At 51.0% G+C, this 22478-nt stretch overlaps 1 protein-coding gene across 1 annotated transcript in view; it reads right to left on the reverse strand.

The window, feature by feature from the left end:
- The window catches only part of LOC119103369 (LIM/homeobox protein Lhx3-like), a 55026-nt gene that overhangs the window by 29260 nt on the left and 3288 nt on the right, over positions 1-22478 (reverse strand).

Genomic DNA, 22478 nt, shown 5'->3' on the forward strand with positions numbered 1-22478 from the left:
ATGGTGTCGTGGAATGGTTCTGTCACGACAGCAAAATCTGGCGGCATCTGGTAGCCAGACCTAAAGAATACCTCGAAACACACGAAAGCTGTCGCCAACCGGCCATTCTCATCGCGAGGCCTGTGTTGGGTGGCGGATTAGCGGGTGGGTTGTTCGTGGATTTTTTGTCCTGGTGCTGACTGTAAGAAAAGCTTTGGTGGATTGTTTGACATACGCAACGTAGCGATCGCCAGTTTTTATGGCAGATTATTAATATCAAAGCACGATATGCTGTTCTGCTGCTGTTGCTGTTATGCTGTTGATGATTTTGTTAATACTTTATTGTCGACCCATCGTTGCGTGCAGTGCTGTAGTCCTGGCATTGGTATCATGTGATGCGTACAGTACTTACTGTCCCTATTGTTTGTAACTGGAAATGTGGTGTAATGCAAAAATTAATAAATTTGTAACGTTGCTATGAATTGATTGTCAAACCATTCTTATTGCTATGGTAAAGATGGCAGGATTGGGCTATGAACGTTTTTTTTGCCTTGGATAATTTATGCAATAGTTAGCCCTGATATAACTATTGCGGTGCAATGACATTCTTGCTGTGGACAGTCTGTTGGCATTGTTAAATCAGTTGTTACCAGTCATTCATAAATTATGAGCTGCTGTCTCATAGGCTTGGCATAGAGTAGTCAACCAATGTGATACATTGTGCAATGGCACTGCTCAACAGTTTCATTGTGTCACTACCTCAGTACTGCACTTTGGCATGACATAATGAACAAAGATATGGTTTTGTACTGCAATCCATACTGCTTTCATGATAAATTCCAGCATGAGAAGATGGGTCAAGCATGCGTTCTTGTATTGACTTCCCAGCTGACAAATGACTGACAAAAAACACATGATACAATATACAAACCACTTGCGGACAACCAATAAGTGGCATCACTTGCTCAGCCTGTTTCGGGTCAGCCTGTTATCCACAAAACCCAGACGAGAAAGGTGCAAACACATCTTCCACTTCCATAGTCATGCAACATGTTGCAGCCATCAGTCTGATTCACCAAAAAATAGGAAAATTTTACATGTGGTGAAATGGCAGCGCAAACACGCTGAGCTTGCACAAGGCTGGAGACATGACAAGTGGATGTGGTTATGGTTGGATGGGCAAAATGCAAGGAACTGATGAAGCTGCCAGCGCACACCAGGCTCATGATAAACATATTATTAAGTGCTGTCCAGGACACCAACAGCAATGCTTTTTCACCTTTCTCAGACCCAGCATCCCACGCAAGTTGCAGTGACTATGGCATTGATTACTCAGGAGCAATGCTCGCCTGCATACAACATTTGTGAAGACAGTACAATGTGCATCAGTAACAATAAAGCTATATTTTCAGAATTATTTAGGGAAAGACAATTTTGCAAAGCCATGCAATGTGAGCCTATACTGAGCATGCCCATTAGTGAGCTGCACACGCCAGCCCCAACTGCCAAAACAGTTGCTCATATAATGATATGCAATGGATGAATTGCACGCTGTAATACCTCAATAGGCTCACAATGTTGGTAAAATCATAATGAAGTACCAGTACCAGTATTTACCTTTGTACACCCTTGCAATTAAGTGCTAGTGTTTCTCTCAGTTTGCCAGCATTTCTTTGTCTTGTTCAAACGCAAGCAAAAAGGTAGAGGCAGGTATCAACATATCACATTTTATTGAGTCAGTAGACTTAAGAATAGCAAAACACTGTTCTCTTTCAGAAGTGCAAACTTTCCACGCACACTCCCCATCACATTAAGATCAATACAAGTCACTGGCACACACCACTAGTGATCACACACATTTCAAGCCCCCGATTCACACTCTTTTGTCAAATAAATATGACCTCACATTTGCACCGCTCGCGGGACTGTCAACTGCAGGTTTTCTCGCAATTTCCGCACAGATTTTTAGTCATAGCACCGCATTTCGCCGTGACCTTCCTTCAACTCAAAGCCCCAAGGGGGTCATGGTAATGCGGATCAAGAGGTTCTACTTGTAGAACACAATTTTGTGTTCAAGATTTGAACTTTTGATACCATATGTGTGAAATATTTAGTAAATATACATTTTATATGCATAAAATTACTGTAATGTTTCTCTTATTTCATAATGCCTTGCTAACCCATAAACCCGTGCAAGGTTCTGTGCTCCGGTACGCAAGGCGCCAACCGAGCTGTCTGTAAGAGAACCGGAGCAGCAACGGTAAGAACATCAATGAGGGGGCTCAAATCAGCATTTTGGGAGGCGGAGGGGGCTCAGGCACACCGAAAATATACAAAATTACCCCCTATCTCCGCCACCAATCCATTGCCTCGTCGCAAACTCTCCGGGGGCTTCCATTGCCCCTTGTAAACCATCCAGGGTTCATGTGCTGCCTCCTTGCAAACCCTTCAGGGCCGTTCGTTGCTCCTGGCAAGCCCTCCAGGGCCCATCCGCTACGCCAAGCGTCACCAGTCCCCAGCCTACGCGGCTTTCCCTCCAGGACCGCACCGCAGGGACGCCCAATTCCCAAAGCTTCCTCCGTATCTCGACGCGCGCCGCCACCGGAGCGCCCCGTGACCCGGCCGCCATTTCGTCGGCGCCGGTGCGGCCGGATCCGCGCCTCCCGCCGCTGCAATCAGCCGACGGCGCCGGCGGTGTCGGCGGTCTGTTTGCCGGGCACGGCAGGTCGGCCGCCGCCCAGAGACTGACCGTCGCCGAGACAGATCAATTCGGCTGGGCTTCGGCTTCGGCCGCTCGCGCGGGGCGCCGAGGAGAGCGGGGGACCTGCTCTGAAGTGGCCGACTTGGAGATAGGTGTCGGAAGACGTGGGAGGAGCGGGTGTCACGTGGGGTCATGCGAACGGGCATAGGGTCGACACGTCCAGCAATGCTGCGGTAAAGCCCGAGAGGTGTCAGAGTTTTCTTATGGAGTTTTGCTGTTAAAGATCGCGACGATGTTAGTGGGGTGACGATAAGCCAAGACTCTGTTATGCAGTTAGTACACCCGCAGCATATCATGTGTCACGTTGATTTATAGTTGTTGACTACGTGCAGTCTAAACTTTGACAACGGAAGCTCTCTGAAATAACTGAAAGCCTCCTGAAATACATGGAAGTGAATTGGCCTGATATGTAGCGTCTTTTTTGGATTCTGTATTCGCCTATGGAACCCTCAAACACTTTACCTTATTACGTTCATGGAGAGGCTGATTGGGACTGCAAATAAATGATTTCGAACTTTTCTACGCAAGAACGGCGCGCACAGAACGCCGTAAGGACGGCGTCAAGAGCCTCAAGGAAACTTTGAGAAAGTTTAGTGAAACGGGCAGCTTTCGTTGCGAACCAGAGACGCAACTTTTCCAAAATGTCGGCCGGCAGTCCACCGCGCCCCAGCCAGCCAGGGATTACGAGCCCGCAGTGCTGCATGCTGACCCGGCCATGTGGTTCATCAGTAATGTGGGCTGTATTGACCAGGGAGCAAGTCCAGGGCAATGAAAGTCACACAGCTTCCCGATCACTTCATAAACTATTGATATCGATTCCGAGTTATGGTTGCTGGATGAAACAAGAAGATTTAAGTGCACCTCACCCTCACAATAACAGTTATGCGCAGTATGTCGCTATGTCTACATACAGGACCCATCTGACTACTGCTCAATTAAATGAAGCCACGCTTGGAAAATGTGGGAAGCCATTTTGCAGTTTTGCAGTGGGATGTTTGCAATTTTTTGTTCAATTTGCGAACCCTGGTTGACTGGTGTGTCATGTCTGTCACGCCAAGCTCCTAACACTGAGGCCTAGGGAAAGAAAAATGTGACTTTGCCACAACCGTATTTTGCGTGACAGTGCACGCTGACTTTGGGAATGTTTTGAGACCTAAGCACTAGCAAAAAATGCCTAATTTGGCTCGTTAAGTTTTTCACCCGCAAAAGCCCGCCAAACCCGACCCACAGAGCCCGGCTGAAAGCCCACGAGCTCCGGCCGGGTCAGAGGTGGCGGGTCGGCGAATTGAAAAGCTGTTTCTTCAGTGCGTGCCAGCCTCTAAAATCTGGTACAAAATCAGTCTTAACGTCTTCTATAGCTGAAGCAAGATGCCCATGCGTCTGTATCTCGTCAGATCTCGACACCAAGCGCCCCTGTTTGAGAGCGACCCCGCATGGGTGGGACTGGGGTGGCGCTGCGGGGTTTTCCACGTGGTGCTTTATCCGAAGATTTAAGAGATCGTCTGATCAAATCTAACACGGTTCAAGCGGGTTGACTGACTGCAGTGCATGACAAAATGGTTAAAAGATATGCATGGATTTAGAATCTAAGTTTTGCTGACAGAACGCGATGCTTTCACTGACTAGCCTGTTTTGACATGATTCGTTCTACAACGGTACCGCAAAGTTGTTGCAAAAGGAAACGCCAACTTACTGAACTGTGACCCAGAAAAGACTCAGAGACCCAGAGAATATCATGGACCTCGCTATCTTGACGCTGACCTGTGTCGTTGCTTCCTATCTGCTCAAAAATATTGGAGAAAATTGTGAGCGATAGCCTATTACAGGTTTGTCTACCCGCCCTTCCCTCATCCCAGCACGGATTCCTCCTAAGGCGCTGTTGCATCACAAACCTTTCATGTTTTCTTGAACACTGCTGGACATCTGTTTCAAAAAGTAAGCGAACAGATGCAACTTACACTGATTACTCTTCAGCATTCACCAGCGTGAATCACCTTCGTTGTTACACAGGCTTCGCTATTCTTTTTGCATCACTGGCCGTGCGTACAGCTGGCTGGAGCCGTACCTCAGTAATCGTTCACAACGCGTAGTGCTGAACGGCAAATAGTCTAACTGGATCCCGGTGCGATCTGGTATCCCGGAGCGCAGCATTCTGGGACCGCCGCTGTTCGCCTGTTTTGTGGATGATGTTCCTGACCAAATCGAGAGTGAGTGCCTTATGTACGCTAATGGTGTGAAAACTTATCACCGAATCGACGACGTAGCAGATTGTCTTACACTTCAGGCGGATTTGGATCGCCTCTGTGAATAGTACAAAAACTGGGGACTGAAATTGAGCCCTGCTAAATGCAACTACCCATATGCACTACACGGTCACCACTTGGATAGCTACCAGCAGATTCGCGATCTTAGCGTCTTACTGGACACCAAACTCACCTTTGTCAATCACATAGGTGCAGCTGTCTTAAAGAAAAAGGATGCTTGCAAATGCTGTCATGCCCTCGTCAGGCGCGGTTCAATCACAAGGCTTTGCTTTGTGCTTTCAACGCTCATGCGAGACCATTGATAGAGTACGACAGTGTTAGCAGGAGCGATGCTGCCGTTTCCCATCTCGCCCGGTTCGAAAGACTTTAACACCGCTTTCTCATATGGTCGGGTTCGGGTAGCCTGTGTCGGTGTCCTCCACTGGGTTATGAGCGTCTTCTCGCTTTGTTCAAAACAACATCTATCGAGGCACGCTTCGCTCAGTCTGAAATCTTATTTCTGTACAACATATTTCATCGCAGGCTTGGCTTCGTCCACCTGGCAACACTGTTCAGCCTGGCTACACCCGACCGGCGTTCTCGGCATATCGGTCTTTTCCACCAGCCATTTGCGAGGGTCAACACTGTTAAAGATGGATTTGTCGCACGACTGCCCGCTGTCTGCAATCAATTTTTGCAGCATTTTCCTTTAACCGACTTTTGCATCCGACAAAACCATTCCGATCCGATTTGATTTGCTTAGGTTCGCAGCCATGCGTGGAACATTTTCTTGATAACTTGATGACTTGATGCGCGACTGTGTGCAATGTGTATGTGTGTGTGTGTGTGTGTGTGTGTGTGTGTGTGTGTGTGTGTGTGTGTGTTTGGCTAGGTTTTTTGTTTTTGTGTGTATTGTAAATTTATTGCTTTTAAAACCGGATTGCTTCCGTAATTGCGCTTTTGCGTGTGCGGAATGCTTATGTTCTAAATAAACAAATATGCAAATAAACTAATAAAATATAAGTGCTCACTTTGCTGTTTCATATGACTCACTGCCATGTTACCATGGATATCCTGACAAACATGCACTCAAAATTGACTTATGGAAATAAATATGCATCAATTTAACTACAAAAGGTAAAATTGAACAGTTTAGCGAGAGGTAATTTTCTGTCTCGACACTGTAGCTGGTTAGAGAGACTGCCTTCCGATTTACCCATCCGTGGCGGGATGGTTTGGAGTCGGTTTAGGCGCTTCCGTGTTGCCCCCATCGGCCCACGCTGCCCGCGTTGTCCGTCGTTATGAGAAAACCTCTGCCCGGCGTTAACTGAGGAACCCTTCTGACCGGCGTCACTGGGAAAACTCTACTGTCCGGCTTTATTGAGGAGACTCTTCTCTCCGGCGTTACCGGAGAATCCCTACTGTCCGGCGTTACTGAGGAAACCCTTCTCTCCTGCGTTACTGAGGAATCCCTATTGTCCCGCGTTAGTGAGCAAACCATGCTGTCCGGCGTCATCTCACGCTGCTGGTCCGCTGTGGTAAGCGGACACGTGGACAGAGCTTTACCTCTGCCAATGCAGTGCAACTATATTGAAATACCTGAGAACGACAATATCAGGTATGTAATGTGAAAACGCTTGATGCATTATTGCACTGCTTTATTCGTATTTATTCGTATGCATCAACGATGCAGCCTTTGATGAATCTTCATAAATATTTCCAATATCCCTGTTTCCTGCATCTTCATGCCATCGTGACTGATGCATTAATGGACCTTGAACGGCGAGTGCACCGGCTAACGGCAAAACAAAATCCGGCAGCTTTCAAGTCTCACCCCTGAGGTTTGCCTATCGCATTCGTGGTTCATGGTGTTATTTTTGCAGCATTATGCCGTTATTCCATAGGCCATTCGGTGTAGTTCTTAGGTATTTTAAAGGTGAGCAGCTGATAATTCCACGCCGAAAACTCAGTTTCCAAGAAACCGTGCTTAAACCAGATAGTTATAGTGCCAACGTCATGCGGCTAACAAAGCCCCGTCACCAACAACAAGTCAGTTATACACAGTTGAACCTGTCGGCTAAGGTCCCCAGAAAATAGCTCCGAGCATCAACCACTTACTCCGTCCCGTCGCTGCGCCGACCGACCGACCTGCCGTTCGACCTGCCGACCGACCCAGCCGGCACGGTGCCGTCGGTGCAGCCGCATCCACGCCTGTCCGCGTTTTAATCGAACCTTGTATAGGCGGCTGGCGTAATCGTGGCTGGGGAGAATGGTTCCAATCCTTACCAAATATCCTATAATTTACCACTCCTCGGACCGGCCTGTGTCCACATTGCGGTCGTATCGGAACATAAAATATTTCTAGTACAGCGTCGTCAAGCGTGATGGGGCCGTCGGCGCCTTGTAGTGCAAAATTGACGGCCCTCCTTAGTGGCGCGGCGTCACGAGAAACAGCCATCGAACAAACCTGCGTTCCACCGGAATACCCAGCTACGCAACAAGCGTAGGAGCAGGCCGAGAAGACCCACCATGGCCCACGCATTCTTCGCGTAACTTTAACGCCAGGTGTCGTCCCGGTCTGAGTGCCCGGAAAGACCCGAGTTTCGAAAAACACTAGCTCATTCGCTTTTGGAACGTTACTTCGTTCATGATGCTGCATACTATCGGCGGATTCGGAAGGCAAGCTTAACTCTGGCTCAACGGAAGGCAAGCGACTAGTGAGGATGGGTTGTGTTACTGCATGACTGTAGGTGCGCTTGACTCAGCCTAACTAAGTGCACATGGCTGGCGAGTACCTACCTACCATCGATTGACGTTGTGCGGCATGGTGTGATGGCGTGTCCCAATCAGTTGGAAAGAATGCATTCGCGATAACTGCATGGTTGCTGGCAGAAATACCAGGAATGAAGTGAAATGAAATGAAATACTAGAAAGGTTACGATGAATTACTTGCGGCTGTTTCTCCCCACTTTTCCTTCAATCTATAATCTTTCAATTTTTGGGTGAGGTACATATTTGATATCAATCTCTCAAGTGGTACTTGTTCCGACTGACGGCGTGACTTGCGTGCGGTTTTTAAGATCAATACAACCGGCCGCGAGATGCATGACCCGTCTTGCCTCATCTATCACATCTCTCGGCTCACAGCTGCCTCAAATGCTTCCGGCTCACTTCTACCACTAACGTCGTTGGTCAACTGCCATATTTAACGTTGAAGTCAACAGTGGGATAAACCGGCTGTTTGAGCCTCCTATCTTCGACCTCGGTTGGTTGAACAGTAGTATCGGCATCCATCCTTCGAAATTGGTTGGCTGAGCTGTAGCATAGGCCTTCCATCTTCGACATTGGTTGGTTGAGCAGTAGCATAGGCCTCCAATCTTCGACATCGGTTTATTGAGTCAATGGCATCCGCCTCTAATATTCGACTTCCCCGAACGCCTCCCCGACATTGTTGGCGTTCGCTCTGGTCGCCGGCGCTACACCCTTATCTCCCAGCCCACTCCTATCACCCGCACAGCCGCCTTCCACTCGCTCTTCACGCCGACACCGCACCCAACCCTTTCGGCGCTGGAGCCGTTGTCGACGGCCGGGCGGCCACCCCTCTCAGCCCGCCATGACAGCCGCTCCTCCCCGGCGCCGACCGGCCGCCGGTCTGGCCGGCCTCGGCCGCCTGGCGGCGCGGCAGCCCGCCGAGATGGATGGGGTGCCGTACATGGGCGCCACCGTGACCCCACCGGCTGACAGATGGGCCCGAGGCGGTCGCCGCAGGGGAGCGTCACAGATCCCGGCGGCTCGGTGATGCGCGCCTCGCGCCGAGCTCCCCCTCCCCCTCCCCCCTGGTGCGACGCGCACGCTTCAATGCCCGGCATAAAAACAAACACGGCGTGAGATAATGGCATAAAACCTGCTGCCCCTCCAATAAATAAGTTAAGCCGAAATGTGATATATTACGGTGTTTTGCATTAGCATGAGTGTTGCGTACAGGCTCATTGGAGCCCGGCGCGAGCGAGCGTGCGCTTCGCGGAGGGCGGATGGGCGGGGGTGCTGGCGCGCGTCGGTGACGGACCGCGGAGAGCCGTCGCAGAATCAGGTACGCGAAACACTGCGCCGTGCTCTGCGAGCTTGCGACGGCTGCAAGCAGCGATCCAATCACCGAGCCAGTCGGTGTCGCCGCAGGCTCTGCGGTCCCGGTTGCCTGGCATTTGACTGAGCCAAAGCCGTGTGCGGAAGTCAGGGGCTTCACACGCGTAGGCCACCGAGCACTGGCAGTGCTGGCTTGCTATAATCGATTGGTTAATTTGCGTGAGCCTGGTTCGGTCTACGCAAATGGGCTTGCGGTTCCGCATCTTGCGGCACGCGTAAACGTGTTGGAGCATCCATTTCGGAGCCCGCGGGCCCGTGCAGTGCAAGTTAGTGAACATACGGAGCTTTTAACTAGCTGCACTGACAAAACGGATAGGTTTGGTTGACTTTTGTTAACGAAGTCCTGAAATGATAACTCAATATGGGCATCATGGGTGGTTAAAGTGTACTTTTTGTCGCCGACCAAATTTCTGGACGACAAATTGTCGCCAGCAGCATGATGCGACGTCATATGACGAAACGGTAATGAAGTCCATACCCAGTAGCGTCATCAGAAATCAGTCTATCGCCGAAAGTCTTTTTCGTCACCGCGATTTATAATGTTATGCAAACAATCGAAATGTAAGCTGTGATAAAACCATAAGCCGTGAATGTTTATGCATTTTGAAACACTTTTCATAGTTATAAGTGAGCTTTTTGCAAAGGGGGCGATGATTCCCGCATTTCTCATACTATTGCTAGCAGTCCTACCCCACACCAATTTTACTGACCCTACCTTGCTTAGGTAGGTATGCAAGAGGTGTTCCAGAATATGTGTTAGAAGACGTTATGCTTGGCCTTTGGATAGGAAGGTTTTTAAGAGTAATTTAACTTGAAATTTAACCCGTCAGTACCTTGCTGTCATAGCGCGAGACGAAAATGAAAATACCAGTAATGAATAACGCCTTGCCTGCGACGTCATTATCATCAGCTAGGTTCAAAAGCGTAACCAAAAGTTACATAATTCCTCGTTCAATTTGCATTATGCGAGCATGCGAGCTGGTGGTTATTTGCTTTGGCTAGTTTGACACATTCGTGAATTATTTAAAAATGCAATTCAGAACAAACTGAGCCATTATCGGACCATGTGTTTATACGCCGCAATTTAAGCATGTTGTAGTTGCAGTAATGCTTTACAATATTGGCAACATGTCAAGGCGTTGGGTAATTACCTAAGGCTGCTATGGTAAGGAGCAACATACGAGATCACAGTATCCAAGATGTGACAACCTGAGTTAAACGTAGTGCATTATAATCCGACTATGTCTCCCGAACACAACCAGGCAGCATCATGTGCACAGCGCAGCCACACGTATGGTTTCCATTGGCACAACACATGCAGTGAGTCATGCATATAGGTAGGATGTACAGAGTCGCGTCCTCAGCCGCGACAGATGGAGACATAACTAGTTTAAGGTAGGCACTTGTATGCTTATGTCGAAAATACACAACGTATCCGCTCACAAAAAAGGATGTCCACTGGCAGGTGCTGGCAAACCGACGCAGCCCACGTGCAGACAATCGAGCGAGACAATGCCGCCAGACTCACCCTGGTGGCTATCACCGAGCGGCCGCACTTATAGCGCGCGCCATGTGTGGCAATGGAGGAATTATGCTATCAGGATGGCGAGCACTGTGCACAGGACACTTTCCTCGCACCATTAGGTACCATTACCGGTGCACCGGCTCACAGAACCAGCCGGCCCCGGCCCCATTTTCTAATTCAATAATACCCTGCAATTATTCAATGCCTGTCCGACGCCGTAGCCTCCCATTGACTTTATGGGGGGAGGGGAGGGAGCGTGGGAGGGGAGGGGATCGGAGCGGGCTCCCTGGGGATTAGCGTGATGTTAGGCCACCGCTGTGGAGGCGGATCCGGCAGCCCATCGCCTTTAGCCCGGCTGGTGGGTCACGCGATCGCGGCGCCGGCCCGCGCCATGGACAACAGGCACGGGCGAAGGCTGGCTGGGCTGGGCGGATGCCAAGCGCGACGAGGTCGTTCCTCTGAGTGGAGATGCTTGAGTGGTAGAAGAGGAGGAAAGAGCCTGAGTCTTAGAGGAGGTTTAATTCATTGTAAAGAGGCGATGGAGGCGATGCCACGCCACAAAGGACGCTACAAATGTGATGGTACTGATAGTGTAATGCTTAAAGCGTATGTGTTATTCGCTGGGCGTCGGAGAAACCAGTGGTACTGGGCTCGATTCCGCGAGGTACCCTCCCTTCCTGCCAGGGTGAAAGGCTCGTGACACTATAAAACCTTAGCAGCTGAGTGCGTCGTAAAGCCCTAAATGACGACGACGACGCCACAAAAAGTGCCGTGGTCACGGATGCACAAAAAAAAACACAATGACGGATGCTCCCTGACGCTTTGTGAGGCCTTGCTTGCTGGAAGGAACACAAGTGGACGTTTGCATGGCGGATATCACACAGAAATGTAAGTGGAATAAAAACACCTTGCCTAGTGCAAAATGTCAGGAATTTTATTTCGCTTAGTTCTGGTTATTCCCGCAGTGTATTTCCGCAGCTCATAGTGTAAGTGCCAAGTTACAGGGTAGGGAACAGCATCGGGAACATGTGTGGGAGCTTCACCTGAGGCTGGGACGCGGGATAATCTGCATCCTGGACAGGCCCCGTTTGATACGGTGACGAAGCGGACGTAACGTAAATTTTGACAAATTCGCAACACTCCAAACCAGACACAAGTTACTGGGTTATTCCACGAAAAGTCGACCACGGATAGGTGAATTTTAACACGACAACACTTCAAACCTGACGAGGACAGGGCTGTTGGGTAATCATACGGCCAAGATGCGATTCTGGAAGTTTTAGAGCTATACGGCGTGCCGATAAGGAACTAGGGGCAGATGAAGATGCGCGATGACGTCACGGAGCCTGTTTTTCAACTTGTGGGGTATGATGTTGGAAAAAGCATCGGAAAGTTGAATGCCTATATTCTTTCTGACACCTGGGTCAATATAACATTGGTCAACTAGGTATATGCAATGACCTAGCTTGATATTCGACCCCATTTTCTGAAATACATGGTCCTTCGATTTTTTAGCCGCTATGCAATTGAAGACCAAATTGCTGCTCTTCGGTTTAAAACGTGATATCGATGGGATCTCTTCTAGATCGACAGCAAATTGAATTTGAGCGTGAGCCGAATGGTCGATTTCGAGTGGCTGGGCGCGATTGGTTCGCTGCGTCGGTACTGTGGTTGTGACCTTGAAACCAATGGAAAATCTGGAACAGTGTCTAAATGGAGATCGCATTTTGATCAACCTTGCGTACTTGTCATCTATCTCAAGACACGCAGAACAGAGCCAAATTATGTTTCAACGGCGTGGTGCGCAGTCGTATGCCATCAGTTACAAATTCGGCCTTTGTAGCACGTTAGCCCATTGATCTTTGTTCATGTCAGTTGTTATGAATACAACAAACAAGCAGGATAAAATCATTGTTTTTGCTCTGCACCGTAGTTGTTGTACAACTAACTCCTTTCAGTAAATGTTCCGCGCTGCATTCATTCCTCACGGGAATACTTTCGTTGCTTGACCAGTTACGTACAATGATGCAACTGCAAACTGGATTTGCTTCCCTGGAGTTGACAACTGTAGCTGCGCGTTCCCACCTGCGTTCGTGAGTTTTTTAACCGTCAGCCGATGCAGAGGCTGGTTGGCTGGTGGCGCGCCGCCGTGCGGCATCCGCCAGTGTTCAAATTAGATTTGCAACCGATCGAGGAAAAAATCCTATCGATTTCCTTTTGAGTCTGAACGGCAGTAGCTTGGTCTTCAATTGCATACCGGTTAAGGGAAAATCTAAGGCACTATAATGTTTAGGATATGGAATCAATGGTCCAACCAGGTCACTGTACGTAGCTACCTAGCCTTGAATGTTATATTGATGCATGTTCCAGAAAAAAATATCGGCATTCAGCTTTCCGATGCACTTTTGACCAGCATCGTATCCTGCAAACCATATTCCTATTCCTTTATATTCAAACTATTCCAAACTATATTCCTAAAATAAGGTTCGCGACGTCGTCGCGTATATTCAGTTGCCCTAGTTCCTCATCGGTTCGTCGCACGGCTCCAACACGTGCAAACCCTGTTTTGGCCGTAAAGTTCCTCACCAGACGTGTTTTCGTCAAATTTGAAGTCATTCTGTGTCATCCTCCGGTCGATTTGTTGTGGAAACGGGCACCGTTTGTTGACACCCACCTCCGTTGACGTTGCGGGCCGGCCGCGCGTACCCAGGTCGGCGCTCGGGACCCGCCTCTGCATCGATTGCAGCCGGCGGTCGAGGAAGGGACGGCGCTTTCAAATAATGCATGTGGCGCGCGCCGGCTTTGACGACCGTCATCGCCCGCCGCAAGATATAAAGCGGCGGCCGCTGCAAACACGAGGCCCGGGTCCCCGGAGACGTCCTCCGGCGGTGGGGCCTTTACGACTCGTCGTCAGCGTGGGGCGCCGCTCGTAAAGGGCCGGCCAAGTCGCGCCGACCGCGGACGGCCCTTGGACGGTCCTGGCACGGCCAGGCGGGACGGAGGCGGGACGGCCGCGGAACGGCCGCGGGACGGGCCTAGAACGGTCTTGGCACGGCCAGGCGGAGCGGAGGCGGGGCGGAGGCGGGACGGCCGTGGGACGGCCCTGGCACGGCCATGGGACGGAGGCGGGACGGAAGCGGGACAGTCGCGGGACGGCCGCGGCGCGGCCCCAGAATGACCATAAGATGGCCGACTGAAGGACAGCCAGCTGCAGACGATGATACAACGGTCGCAGAACAATGAGAAGAACAGCAATGTGAGTGCATTATTCGAAAGATCATTCCATCAGCTTCGCCACGGCAACGTTTCTCTCAGAACGGGCACAGAACGGCCCGAAGACGGCCAGGGCTGATAATAATTGCAGACTGAAGAACGACCAGCTGCAGTCAAAAAAATAGTCACAGCAGTGAGCAGCAACGGAACGGTTGCAAAACGGACACAAAACGGCCACGAAACGGCCACGAAACGGCCACGAAACGGCCACGAAACGGCCACGAAACGGCCACGAAACGGCCACGAAACCTTTACGGGACGGCCAAGGAATGGCGGGTTGAGGGACGGCCTGCCGCGGGCCACCACACAACAGTCACAGAGCAGCGAGCAGTCACAGAACGATCACAGAATGGGCACGGAACAGCCGCGGCATGGCTGTAGAACGGAAGCAAAATTGATTTAGAAAGACGCAGAACGATGGCAAAACGGCAAGGGGACAGCATGAAGCGGCCATCGAATGGGCTCCTACAAAACGGCTGATCTGGGAAAGACGATCTGGGACTGGCTGAAGGATCAGGGAAAGGTCAGAAAATAGCTCAATGATCTGGGTGGAAATCCTGGGGGGAGATTGTCCATTCATTTTCGCACACACTCTTTTCAGAATTGCTGAGAAACGCGATTTTGCAGCTGAAGCAGCGGCCACATGTTGAATCAGCTTTATTTTTTAGTTTTCCACCACCGAAAAACCGTTCCAACAGTTTTATTGCGGCAGCTTTTCTAAGCATTTTCTACACTTATTTCCGGCAGGACATACATGTTGCTAGGTGTGAAATGCCATAACAGTATGATTTTGGCATTCTGACAGCAATAAATTTCCATCCCCGCGGTTTTGTCACCGCAACATTTCTCGCCATTTTCCACCAGCGCCTACTAGCAACAAGAACATATTTGCTATGAAAATTATGCTACTTTTTCCTTAGGTTAAACCATATTCACGGGATGCTGTCCCTAGCAAGCCTTTTGGTTGAAAAGTTTTGTCACGATTGCCACCTTTATTTCGTTGTTTTTACACACTAAATTAACAGATGCCCTCGAGGGATTTTTGCCGTCATCCAGAAGTGTTTCGAAAGCTGTATCCAACGGCATTGCTTTTTACCGCCTGCTTGGTAAGTAAAAGGAGTAACTCTTTCAGCGTCCTGACATTTCTTTTTACCCTCCCATCATTTCAGCGCATTCACACCCGGACATTGGTATCTGTAAACCACCAGATACAACCGACCCAAGCCAGCTGTATGGCACAGGGCACGCTCCAGTGTCCAGTGTCACTCGCAACCTGGTAACAATGTCGCATCGACCGCGGCGGCGTGGTGCGCGGCGCGCTCGGCGCGCGGCGGTAATGACGCGCGGCACGCGCCGCGTCCGTCACCGACCGCCGCGCGCCCGCGCACCAGAACTTACCGTCGCTGCATTATTAATGCCACTAAGAGCAACCCATCATTTGCAAATGAGGCTATTATTCGGGCGTGTCAGAGGCCCGGGTCGCGCCGGGGCGGGGCCGGGAGGTGCGACCGCTCCGTGTTGACTTGACGTCGCCGCGTCGCTCGCACAGTGATGAATTGAGCGGCCCGTTTTGTCGGAGCCTCCCGCCAAATGGCGCACGCATTACGCAGCCGACGGCGAGAATGCCGACTAACACACGCTAATTTTACGCCCACTTGCCCGCAGGCGCGCTGGTGGCTTAATGACGACCGCGGTTATGGCACTGTTTTATTCAGGATGTGATGTTTAAGGCTGGTGAGGGCGGTAGTCTGCTGGACGGCGCGGCGTGTAAACGGAGAGTTCTGATATATCACTACGGTGTTTGAAATGCGGCTTGCAATGTGCGAGTTTTTCTCAAGTATTTCTGCGTACTTTTTTGATAACAGCATCTGTACTCCATATATGAACCATTAAGCTTATTTTGTGTCACAAATGACGAGCAGAAGGGCGAGGCCTTTGATCACCATCAGTTTCCAGGAGCGAGTGTGTGACAAAATGTCTCAATACGCTGGCATCGACACAATTTCTTTAAAAAACCTAGGCGAGCTGGTTAGCGCCCTGGTTCATCGTATCTCTTTACACAAATACTTAGTTGTCACGCATGCTTAGAGATATCTCCTCACGTATTTCTTTAGACGCAAAGTAAACACTTTCTTCTCTTCATTGCGATAGCCTGCTTGCGATACCCAAGCTTACAAAGGCGATGGAAAGTAAGTTGTTTGAACACACAAAAGCACACAAGGCAGCGTTTTAATTTTCCTCATACCGCAAACCAGTTTCACGACTGACCAGCTAGCTTTCATGAAATGAGTCCTGTTTGAAATGAGGCTCAGCATCATGCCGCCGTAAGCCAACGAATGGAGCTTGTTTTCGCATGGAAAATATTCGGTTATCCCATGTTTGCGCTTCCAAATCCGCCTCTTGTATCAAGTTTGCGATGATTTCCCAGCGCTGGCTCCCTCCGGACGGCACGCGCCCTGGGTCGAAAATGGAGCGCACCGTGCGTCCACCGCCGCCGCTCAGCGGCGCAACTTTACAAATCTGCTGCAACCGCCGCCGGGACAAAAGATCGTCGCGTGGGCCGCAATTACACGCGCGTTTCGCGCCGCTCCCGCCGACCACCGTCCCGACGCCGGAGGGGGCGCCAGGCGGGCGCACGTGACCGTCGAGGTGGTGCCACAGCGCGCATTGTCGGTCACGTGCCGGCCGGCCCCGCCCCGCGGCGCCCCCCGAAATGTGACCCGGCCGCCGGCCGGTGGGCCGACGCCTCGGCGGCGGAGGCGCGTGCCGCCGCGACCGTCGGGCCGCCTCCCCCCCCCCCCCCCCGCCCCCCAGGGACGCCGCGGGCGCAGCGGCCGGCGGCGGCGCGCCGGCGGAGATGAGACGATAAGTGGCGCCCGCGGCGTCTGGCACGCCGGTCGATGGGACGAGTGGCGCGGTATGCGAGGCGCCGACGGCTGGCAAGGCTCGGGCTCAGCTGAGCCGGCTCAGCCCCCTCCCCCACCCCCAACCCCATTCCCTCACCTGCGCTGTTCCGTCTCGGCCGAGCGTCTGGAACAGCCGCCCGTGCACTCGGCCCACGTAACAACGAAAGCTACCAGTGATGGTGAAAACTTTGATAACGCTGTGCAGGATGTTGTACGGGCATGAATGTGCTGAAAATGTGCAAGGGTGCAAAGGCCTGATGTGAGAAAGCAATGAAAAATAAGGCACATAGCTTATTTCGACCGGTATAAACTTTTACATTGCCAGTCATCAAGTTAAACCCCTCGGCAGATTCGGCTTGGTAAATTTGCAACAACTAAACTGATCTTACGGCACCAAAATGTAGATTTGTTGGCCGCTTCTGAACGAATCGGAGACGATTGCGATTGGAGCTAAAACTTTGGCCTGGTCCAGCCATTCAAATCTTTACATAGAGGTTTTTAATAGAAGTATTTTATTCGAATGAACAGAATTTTGTATGCATTACCAAGTTATGTAATCGGGTAAGTTTGCGGTTCCCTGGCGCATTCTCACGCATTGCCAATAACATGCCAGGTGAAAGCATGTCAGGCCACGGAGGCAGTCATTGTCGAACGACAGCTCAGAATGCCCTTCATATTGGTACCACCTGCGCAAGTAACAGAACTAAGAGCGATAGGGCCCGGCAGAAACTGTTGTTAAAGCACTCACACCTTCGTAGGGAGCGGCGCAGAATAACAGCTCTACGTTTGCCTGAGTAGAGTTCCCAGAACGGCTCGCGCAGCATATAGTAATGCATAGTAGCATACGTGGAGAAGGTTGGAGCCTTTTTTTAGCCAAAAAAGCGGAGGGGGTAGAGCCGGCAGACCGACCACTTCGTAAAGGATAAGTGGTAAAATGAGCAAATGTCTGGGCAAGTTGGTGCGGCTGCTGCTTTATACGAACCATACCACATTCTCTCCCACGCGTTCTTTGATTTACCATAGGCGGGGCGACATTTTACGAATCACTGCAACGAGCATCGTGTGGCAAAAGCTAACGTAGGGCTACAGTAGATACACTAATTTACGGGGCGGATAAATAACATTTACGGGACGACTATGGCACGACTACGGCACGTCAAGATAAGTAAATAAGGAAGTTAGATAGGCTCGATAGGTAACTTGAGGAGCTGGGTGAGCACCATGGGGCCAAACCCTTACCCCCGGAACCGGACGCAGAACTGGGCTAGCTCCCTGGCTTATATCCACCTCATCAATACTGGGAACCCGGCCGCAAAATAGGGCCCTGTATGGATGAGGCTATGATAAGAATAAGTGAATCTGCACCACAGTCAGTCCCACTGTATTAAGCAACACACATTTGTCGCAATGGCAGTTGTTGCAATCTGATGTGAGGAGCTTTATTGTTTTACTGTTCATATGACATATGTTTTACTGACTGTTAGTTTTATAACAATTAAGTTTGTGTTCATGGGGCGAAACATTCATATTTAGTGCCAGCTCAGGAGGCTATAGTGAGTAAACATTACAATTGCATGATCCTGGAGTACGCACCACCGTGCACACCACCGTGCGCACCACTAACATACACCATGAAGCGCCGAGATTATCTTGGCGAGATTATCGATCGAGTCGGTTACCTCTGTCGTGGTACGGGCCAGGTTTTTCTGCCGTTCGTGAGCCGTCGGCCCGTGACACCGTCCGTCACGACATGACATTATGACGTCAGCGGCGACAGCTGACGCCGCCCACGTGACGGACGTCACGCCTTCCGGCTGGGGCGCTGCCGGCGAGACCGTGGGAGCCGGCAGACGCGGCGAGCGGGCGCCCGCCTGGCCGCTGGGACGTCACCGCGCCTGTCGCCCATCCACTGACGACAGCTGAAAGCTGTGATGTTTTGTACTGCCCTCAATGGCAGGAAGGGTGACTGTTGCCGCGTGCGCTGGACATGTTCGTGAGTGAAGGGAAATGTTAACCCGCATCTTAACGGCCACCTGAATGCACCCCTTAGTGCCGTGCATGTCACAGCGCAGCGAGAGCAGGGTGATATGTTGGGTGGCTTGGGTGGCGGTGGCTTGATACGTTGGATGACTCGGTTCGCGCGGTCACGTGTGGTTCCCACCTAATTCTGGTTGCCTATCGTTTGTGCTGATGCGCTAGGGGGGGGGGGGGGCGGCGGTTGCTGGTGATCTTTGTCTGGTAAGATAACGGTGATTGCTGGCGATCTTTGCCCGGTAAGATAACGGTGATTGCTGGTGATCTTCGTCTGGTAAGATAAGGGCGAATGCTGGTGATCTTTGTCTGGTAAGATAACGATGATTGCTGGTGGTCTTCGTCTGGTAAGATAACGGCGATTGCTGGTGATCTTTTTCTGGCAAGATAGCGGTAATTGCTGGTGATCTTCGTCTGGCAAGATAACGGAATGTCCGCGCGACCAATCGAGGCAATTTTCATCTAGTGTGGCGGGCGCACACATACACAGGTACAAAACGTGGTGTGTGTGCACGACGTGTTGAATCCCCGTGCCATGACGGTTCAGCGGGTGGTGTTTGGCTGATGAAGTTTTCCACGTGTGCCGCGATGATGTCGATGCATGTAGAACGGGAAAGGGAATGAAAGCAGTTTGAGACACGATTCAGACCGTGTAGGGACTGTGAGTGAAATAAAAAGACGGGATAGCGACGATATGCTTTGATATCGAGCTACTTTTGGAAATGCGTCTCCAACGCACGCCCTCACTGGTGATGTCGTATATACGTGACATGATCATCAAACGGTGAACGTCGTGAAGCGGATTTCCGAATCTAATGGTTGCTTATAATGTGCGCGGGACCAACTAGTTGATGTGCGCGGAACTAACCAGCTGATGCTTGCGAGACCAACAGGCTGATGTTTGCGAGACGAACCAGCTGATGTGCGCGGAGCCGTTAGATGGATTTGAACTATGGACTGACCCGAACCAATGCTATACGAACAGGGTACACGTGTTGGTAATGGAACCCTTCGCTTCGGTTTTATCTATTATACAGGGTGCGTCAAGGAGACGGCCGAACCATGCTGACCGCACACTGTGTATTGCGGCCCGCACGGCAGGGGGTTCGACTTTAACCCGGACCGACCACGACATGCTTATTTTCTTACAGTCGTGCGGCGGTATAGTTTCGTAAAGTTAGCTTTTTTCGGGGGGGGGGGGTTAGAAAAAACAGCTAGAGTTACCTCCTCCCCAATACAATAAAAGCATGCTTCTGCCGTATTTGAACCACTTTCCTCTCAAAGCTGGGGAAGAGAGAAGGGAGATGGCCTCAAGTCTTTCCTCCCCACCACGCGCCAACTGAATAAGAGACTTCACCTCATGCAGTCTTACATCGGTCCCATGATGCCTCTGCACAGCAAAACGTGACCTAGAATTAAATCATCTTCGTCTTGTCGTGGTTTCTGCGGCCATACACTTTTCTATCAGGCAATATAAAGGGAGGCGTTCTTTTTATGGACCTCTTGTTAGCACCGCTGTCCGGGGGTCAACAACGAGCAGGGCAGCGGGGCGCCGCCGGGCGGGCTGCATGCAGTCCTGCTAGGCTAGCCCGCGTGACGGATGTGTATAGCGGCACAGTCTTTACGTACCGCGCAACGCCCCCCCCCCCGTCCCCACGCGGCGACGCACGAAAAAAGTTGGGCCAAAACCCAACTGCACGCCAGTCCTGTGGTGCGGAAGTCAGCTCGCGATTGCTGACCGTGCGAGGTCAGCACGCTCTGAGGAATGCGCGCAGGTCGTGATGCACGACACACGCTTGTCTCTCGTAATTATACAGCCATACACACGGTACCGAGGTGAGGATTTCGCCCAGGAGGGGCCAAATCGGGGCAACGCGGGTCCTTTTAGACAAGAGACCCTCTCATTGTTGGTGCAGGGGCCATGTTTTTGGATTGGGGGACCTTTTAGGTTCGGAGTTCCATTGTGCTGCCTCAAGGTTCGGTTTGTAATGTTTTAGAAGACCTGCGACGTTTTAAAATGTCAAAACTTTACAAGGGTTGCCGGTCCAGAAAGGCGGCTCCTTTGGGTCTCTATATCTGTAGGGAAAATCGTAAGTCCAAAAGCCCGCTTGGCTACGTCATTGACTACACATGACCTCCGCGCTGTTCCCCGCATGACCTGCTTCACGTGTATTTTCACCCCTTCACCCTCTAGTGTCCTTATTATCGGAGTGGCACAGGCACACATTACAGAGTGCAAAGAAAGGATTAAGATAGTTGTAAGGATCACCTTTATCACTTTTTCTTTGCCAGCTAAGTGGGGTGCTCGAGAGAGCAAACCACACAAGAGTAAACCACACAAATAATGAAGATGCACGCGTGATGGTTATGTCAACTGGTCTTATGCCTTTTGGTTGTGTTGTCCCACGTCACTTTCAATGTTTGCTGTACACCTGATACGTTTTAGTTTCAATGTGGGACTCAAACCACAAAAGATTCGCTAATGACTAGAATCGAACATAAACTGTCATGCGTCAGAACATTCTGGTTTTGGAACCGCATGTGTTTTATGAAGCTGCATTCTTTGTCCCCCCCCCCCCCCCCCCGCCCTCACGGACTCATTCAGGCAATCGACCGATGCCGATTCAGGAGACTACCAAAACATGTGAAAAGGGTTCATTACCAGTTAACCGGGGCTGTTGTATACTGTCCTGCTGACATGAATGGCTAGTTATGAAACGCAGGTATAATGTTCACCGAACGGGAAGGAACTGTTTGTGTTCATCACAGGCAGACGAGAGAAGGGCTGGATGGAAACTATTCGTTAATTTGCCACTTTTGCAGTCATGAAGTCCCCGACGTAACAGCGGGAAGGTTAATTTTACATCGTTGGGCTCTGCAGAAGTGGCATGAGCTGCGGACTGTTACAGCACGATACGTTAAATAAACCGTACGATGACGTCACACGAACCGTTCAAGATTGTATAATTGTGTTTAAAATTGCAACTTGCAGCTTGTTGAGGGATATCAGTAATAACCGCAGCAAAAGTGACTCATGCTTAGCGGAATTATTAAGTGTCTACACAGTCCATACAGTTTTGGAGCCATTTGGGCCTAAAATGTATCTGCCTTCGAGCCACGGGCCTTCACAAGTACATATATATAAAAAGTGCATTGGTATAAGTTCGCGCATATAATACATGCCCACCCCTACCAATGATCATTTGCACATCCCCCCACCATCCCTTAAGCAGTGGTTTACGACACAGTACATTTTTCAGGAAAAAGGGTTCCCCCGCATCCGCACCAGTCCGACCGCTGTTTCCAATCGCTTCTGTACGCTGACCAATATCGACGGGCCTATTCTGTCCTGCACCCGGCCCTGGTCCCGCCCTGAATCCGTTCTGAGCTCACTCACGGTCCGTTCCCCGCTCTGGCGCCGCGCCCCTCTTCGGCCCACTCTGGCGCCGCGCCCCTCTCTGGCCCACTCTGGCGCCGCGCCTCCTTCCGGTCCGCTCTGGCCGCCGCGCCCCTCTCTGGCCCACTCTGGCGCGGCTCCTCCTTTCGACACACTTTGCGCTGTGCCCCTCTTTGGTCCGCTCTGGCCGCCGCGTCCCTCCCCGGCCCGCTCTGGCACC

Source organism: Pollicipes pollicipes, unplaced genomic scaffold, assembly GCF_011947565.3.
Source record: "Pollicipes pollicipes isolate AB1234 unplaced genomic scaffold, Ppol_2.1 Scaffold_5724;HRSCAF=6776_pilon_pilon_pilon, whole genome shotgun sequence".
In the NCBI taxonomy this organism is placed as follows: Eukaryota; Metazoa; Arthropoda; class Thecostraca; order Pollicipedomorpha; family Pollicipedidae; genus Pollicipes; species Pollicipes pollicipes.